The sequence below is a fragment of the Ostrea edulis genome, chromosome 1 (assembly GCF_947568905.1).
Source record: "Ostrea edulis chromosome 1, xbOstEdul1.1, whole genome shotgun sequence".
NCBI classification, from domain to species: Eukaryota; Metazoa; Mollusca; class Bivalvia; order Ostreida; family Ostreidae; genus Ostrea; species Ostrea edulis.
This window is the reverse complement of record NC_079164.1, coordinates 86421436-86427923: the sequence shown is the minus strand read 5'-3', so window position 1 is coordinate 86427923 and position 6488 is coordinate 86421436. Positions and strand designations below refer to the sequence as shown.

The following is a 6488-nucleotide window of genomic DNA, read 5'->3' as shown; positions in this document are numbered from 1 at the left end:
GTTCCTATAGTCTGTATTATCTAGTTGCTGATTCATTGTATCTCCACATACCTACTTGCATATCGCTAATTTAAAAAACAAACTATAGGAACTCGTCAATTTTGGGAGAGAAAAATATTGCGCCAAAGAAGTCTTCATTTGAACGGAAAATTCAGCGATAGTTTATTTTATGGAATTTTCATACTTAGTTTAATACAGCATTGATAGTGATACAGATTTGGTTTATTGATTGATTGATTGTATATTGTTTAACGTCCCTCACGAGATTATTTCACTCATATGGAAACGTCACCATTACCGGTGAAGGACTGCAAAATTTAGGCTTATGCTTGGCGCTTACGGTATTTGAGCAGGGAGGGATATTTTTATCGTGCCACACCTGCTGTGACACGGGGCCTCGGTTTTTGCGGTCTCATCCGAAAGACCGCCCTCATTCAATCGCCTTTTACGACAAGCAAGGAGGTACTGAGGACCTATTCTAACCCGGACCCCCACGGGATAGATTTGGTCTAAGTAATTCCACCCTACTGTGATGTCATCAGATTTTGCAAAATCAATGATTTATTTTTTTTTTCCGATAGTTATTGTAAAAAATCTTGTTAAAAATAAAATATTTCAAAAATCTAAGTTATAAATGAATAATCAATGGTAAGTTTCAAAATATTGAATCCAAGGGCAATAACTCTATTTTTATTGATTTCTCTATCAAGTCTATCATGCGATATATTTCCTTTATTTTTACTGACATTTTGTATATTTTTGTGAAGATACAGTTTCATGAAATTGTTATAAATGCTACTATATCGTCATAACCAGTTTGCATGGAATTTTGATAACGTTTTTTAAGGAAAATTGCAATTTCTGACGATGATATATGATTCTGTTTATGTACGTCTCGCATCTATTTTGTTTGATGATTTGTTAGTTTGAACTCTAATAAATGGAAATAAATACAATTTTTAAACTTGTATCAGATAAAACCGCGAGTATGGAGTTACCTTATTAGTCAAGTAACTTATTTGAAGCGAACAGCAGTGTCGCCTAAGTGCATTAAAATAAAAGATAGAACCGGCCGAAGCTGAGAGTAAGTTTCCAGGCATGAATTATAAAGGACTGCTCCAAGATTCGGTGAAGGCGTCAGTCCAAATATTTAGCTAAGCCGAATCTCAGCCGAGATTACGTCCTAGGCACCTGATGCCACCGCTGGTATGTCCAGGGGTCTGTGTTTAGTCATCTCTTAATTTTGTATTCCTTATACCAGAAGTTATGAGATTGATCACTGTTCGTTATCTTCACTTTTCCTTCACTGAAATACCAACTCTTTATGTTGGTCCATTGGTCTTAATCAAACATTTTTTCGAAGAAGGCGGTATACGATAACCTAAGGTATTTATATTGAATCTTTCATTTTTTGTTTGGTTTTAGTCATGGATATGGTCATCTTATATATTTGAGTGTGGTCTTTTTACAACATATCTTCCGCAATTTATTAAATCAACACGATGATTCAATCGAGAACGTGATATTATTTTTTTAATCAACTTATCTTTATGTCAGAAAAGTGGACAGGCAATATATATTTTAGTATCATGCTGTACATCATATTTTTACTGTGTATTTTCTATTCTTATTTATCTGTTTGTGAATGTTTCATACAGGCGGATCACAATGTAAACTAGTCATTTGATACTAATTGTGTTATCCTGTCAAAATGAAAGAATTAATCATTATTTACTATGTGCTAAGGAGGGGGTGGAATTTGATTCCACGTGATATCACAGGCATTCTTCACAGACATCAAAAGTAGTTGGTGAGGGATGTTGTATACAATTTTTCTTTAGAAACTGTATCTGTTATGATTCATATGTACGTGAGCTGCAGCTAATGGCTAAAACAAATCTAGACGCACTAGAAATGTAGTTACATGTAACGTCCGGCGGAGCTATGATAGTTGTGCTAAGCCTCTCTAAAAAAAAATATTGATTACGGGACTATTTACCCAAAAGTCGCTGTTTCTGGAAATTTTTAGGCCCACAATTTACAGGAAATTTCCCAAAAGGTCTGAGTTTACAGAGAGACCAATAACCTTTATCGATGAATTATTGGAGGAGGTGTATGGCAAGATCTTTTACCATTTATTCCACAGTCAATTGTATCGCTTGGGTTCGAATTTATTACTATTTAATAGTAAATTCGAACGCAATCGATACAATGCCCTGTGCATTTATTCGAAAAATACGAAATCTCTTTAAATTAAAGAGATGTATCTTTAAAATGAGAGATATCTCTTAACTTTAAGAGATATCTTTCTAAAAAAGAGATGTCTCTTTCACTTAGAGAGATATCTCTTTCACTTTGAGAGATATCTCTTTCACTTTGAGAGATATTTCTTTCATTTAGAGAGATATATCTTATACATTAAGAGATGCAGTTGAAGACTGTAGATATCTCCAGAAAGTTGTTGAGCATCACAATATTGACTCATTTTATCTTCAGTATAGTTTTACTATGAAGTACATCATTGATATCATAAAGCAGATGGAAACTTCCCAAAAAAATCTACATACTCTTATGCCATTAGTTGAAAATCACATTATTTCTGAAAGCATGTGTAAAAAGATATCTTTTTCAGGACTAGGTTTCAAACATCTGCAGATAGCACATCAGAGAAGAGGCTATGATGGGATACACAGCTTATTTACAGAGAATTTTCAGGGCAAGCCCAGGATTACAAAGCGCACATCTATCATTACTGCTGTGTCCAAATTCATGGAAGAGAGATAACTCTACATTCTGAAAATTGATGTCATATTGATTTCAGTCATCATCTTTTATATTTTACTGGATACAATGCAATTTATTTTTATTTTTGTAATCCTTTCACCCAATGGATATTTTGTTTAGGCAGCAAACAAGTCAACATACAGTATATGAAATACAATTTGATGAAACTGAGATAACTCTTTTTGTTTTCTATTATTTACTGTATACGTAATGATCAATTATCTCATAAGATCACCTGGATACAATGGTAAATAATTATCAATTCTTTGTCATAATAACAAGTACGTAAGAAAAGCTTCACAATAATGGTAAAAAAATACATCTTCATTTTTTTGCACCTGAGGGACGGAGTACCTTAAAGAGATATCTCTTTAACTGTTGAAAAAGAGATATCCCTCAAAAAGAGATATTTTTTTCCCAATTTTTTTTTTATTAGTTTGAATACTTAAGGATTTCTCCCTAAACCGGAAGCCCGCCAAAGCATGTGAAGTGTATACAGGTAACAAAAAACAAAGACAATGAATTGATAAAATATGTGAGCTAGACAGCCTCTCGGCTACTTGATAATTTTACCCCAATCATCACTTCAACTTTTTCCGCCATTTTTACACTAGAAGTATTTTGATTATTTAAAAAATAGGGTTATATCATATTAATGGCGATGCAACAGGGAAACGTCATTACCATCACCGGGTGGAAAATCTGTTTAATTTAAAGAGATATCTCTTTAAGTGAAAGAGATATCTCTTTTTGAAAATTTAAAAAGATATCTCTCTAATTTAAAGAGATATCTCTTTTTACATTGATAGAGATATATATCTTTATGCTAGCGAGATATCTCTTTCTCTTTGAGAGATATCTATCTAGCTTTAAGAGATATCTGTCAAAGAGAAAGATGTCTCCTTAGCGTAAAGAGATATCTCTTTTGTTTAGAGAGATATCCTTTTCAGTTAAAGAGACATCTCTTTTGTTTAAAGAGATATCTTTTTCAGTTAAAGAGATATCTCTTTTGTCTAAAGATATATCTCTTTTGGTTAAAGAGATGTCTCCCTAGCATAAAAATATCTCTTTAACTTACAGAGATATCTCTACAACCAATAGAGAGATATATCTCTAGTGTAAAGAGATATATCTCTTATCTAAAGAGATATCTTATTTTACAAATAAATAGTAAAAGGGTTTGCCATAGAGGTGACTCAGAAAAAGAAATAATCTTAGTTTCACTTCATGCATGGCTTAACCTCTCGGATCTCATCTCTTTCGGATCTCATCTTCTGTTATAGGTTGACGCTCTTTCGGATCTCATCTTCTGTTATAGGTTGACGCTCTTTCGATTTTAGATCTCTGACTCAATCTCAGCTAACCGCTTTTACTTTATAAAAAGAAGCATCCTTTTATACACCCCCCCCCCCCCCCAGATTTTCATCTTGTTTGTTGATTTTGCAATTTACGTTTCGTTTCGTTTCGATATAGAATATTTCGTTTCGATATAGAATATTTCGTTTCGATATAGAATATTTCGTTTCGTTTCGATATAGAATATTTCGTTTCGATAAAAGTTCCGTTTCATTTGGTTTCGTTTCTTTTTATTTTCGCATTTCACAGGTATCCTCAACCCATGGACAAAATTGAATGAAATTACAACTTGAATATAGTTATTCACTTTTCATATAAGAAAGGTTTGAGCTGATTAAATTTTGGGAACGTGTGAACAAATGTAGAATAATTGAGCCGACAGAACGTTACAGTTTCTGAACTTGAAATGAAAGTAATATCTAAAACAAATCGGGAACAAGACAGATCGAGCCAGGCACCGCCCTGTATCTCTCATACAACAGGGAGCTCGTATTCTAAATATTACTTAAAATATCCTGAACAGTGTTGATACGGATAAGATTCATCTGTTTGTCATTAATCAAAAATTGCAACTCGAGCAGGATTCGAACCTCAGGTGTTCCGGATCCCTGTGTCACTGTGCATGTGCTTGAATATCTCTGACAATTGATTTGAATTATCACACGACTAATCCATAATAAGATTTACTATACATCAGACGGGCTCAGTTGATAGGGGTTTGGGTTCGAATCCCGGTCTGGTCCGTTGCATTTTCTCCCTTCCTATTACATTTTTGGTGCCGTAGACCAGCCCCCGAAACTGACAGGTGGACATGCCTGTCAGGGGATAAATCCTGGGAGAATGTTTGCAAGTGTGAAGAGATTTAAAGGGGGTAGATATGATGGTCAAGACGGGTTCGATCACCGGTGGCCAGATAGCTCAGTTGGTAGAACACCTGACTGTTCAGATTCAGGGGGCTTGGGTTCGAATTCCAGTCTCATCTGTTGGATTTTCTCCCTTCCTGTTACATATTATATATGTGACAAAAGAACCGTGCTGTAAGAGACACCATAACTATTCTAAAACGAGAATTTCCCCGCAAACCTGTTAAGTACCATCGTCGCAAGTACATTCTACGTTAAATCTGTCAACTAGAATGTACTTTGGTCATGCACATAGTTCATTTCATTATGTGTCTCATCCGCTTTCAGTTCAACTTGGTGAACAGGAAACAAAGTTCAATTTCTGGGTCAGATCTGATACTATGATAGAGATATACAGATAATTCCTTCTCAAAACTCTCCATATACTGTAAAGAGGCATGGACTCGGGTTTGGTACAGAAATATTTCGATATTTAATCAATAATGTGATTGTATTTGATACATGTAAAACATAGCAACAAACCTAAATTTCAAAAAACTGACGCAAAAACTTTTTATTTCAAAACAAGGCACGAGCCTTGTAAATATTTACATGCCACGTGACTCGACTATCAGTTGACGGCTTCGGTGAAAGAAAGCCTTTTCAACGAAAATGTTCTGTTCTTCGTCATGTTTGCTTGCTCCCTAAATTGATTTATCATAAACGTATGTCGAGATGTTGGGTGCTTTTGACAGAATGTTCAGAAATCTTGGTTTCTAACCTCCGCTCCTGGTTTTCTGGCCATGACAAGCGATCTTTATATCCTGTCTAAAAATATTTTAATCCACTTTTTCATAAAAAGATCTTTATTTCTATAACAAAAAATAGTTAATTTCAATCGATCAAAAATGCCCATGTCCCTTTATCGGGTCACAGGCACTCGACGTTTTAATATCTATATTAAGAATTGAAGAAAACAATTAAACAAAATATTCACGTGAATATTTTGTTTATAGGAAGACAATACCTAAAACGTCGAGTGCCTGTGAATAATCCTTATTGCATACAGGTCATTAGGTGAAAATACTATCGTGGTTGAATGCTTTTTTTTTTTTTTTTTAGAAAGAATTACTTGTAGATACCTGAGACGAATTAATGTATGTGGATTTACCTCACATGAATTTGCCCTTACTATTTATTAATCATAGGATTTTACCCTTCTTCCTTTCATCTCCCCGTATTGATCACATCACCCCATATAATCAAATTTGTCACTTTCTGTCTTCCAATGTGAACTTGTCGCTATTTTTCATCATTCTATCTGAGTTTGCTTCCAAACTTTCATGTTGCCAATCTTGGACCCGATAATCTATAAGATGGTGAAACTTATTTGACAATCTACAACGAAATTGTGAGACTCGTTTGACTAATACAGTGATGTTTTTAACAAGGTTTTTAAGACGCATAAGTCAAAAGTAAAAATGCACTTTTTGTGACCTTTTGTAG

General features: G+C 34.3%; 1 long non-coding RNA gene across 1 annotated transcript; it reads left to right on the top strand.

The window, feature by feature from the left end:
* The first annotated feature begins 2426 nt into the window (after nt 1–2426).
* On the top strand, nt 2427–2953 carry LOC130054453 (uncharacterized). Its single transcript, XR_008802772.1, has 2 exons — nt 2427–2460; nt 2633–2953. It is a non-coding gene; the product is annotated as an uncharacterized LOC130054453 (long non-coding RNA).
* The last annotated feature ends 3535 nt before the right edge of the window (nt 2954–6488 follow it).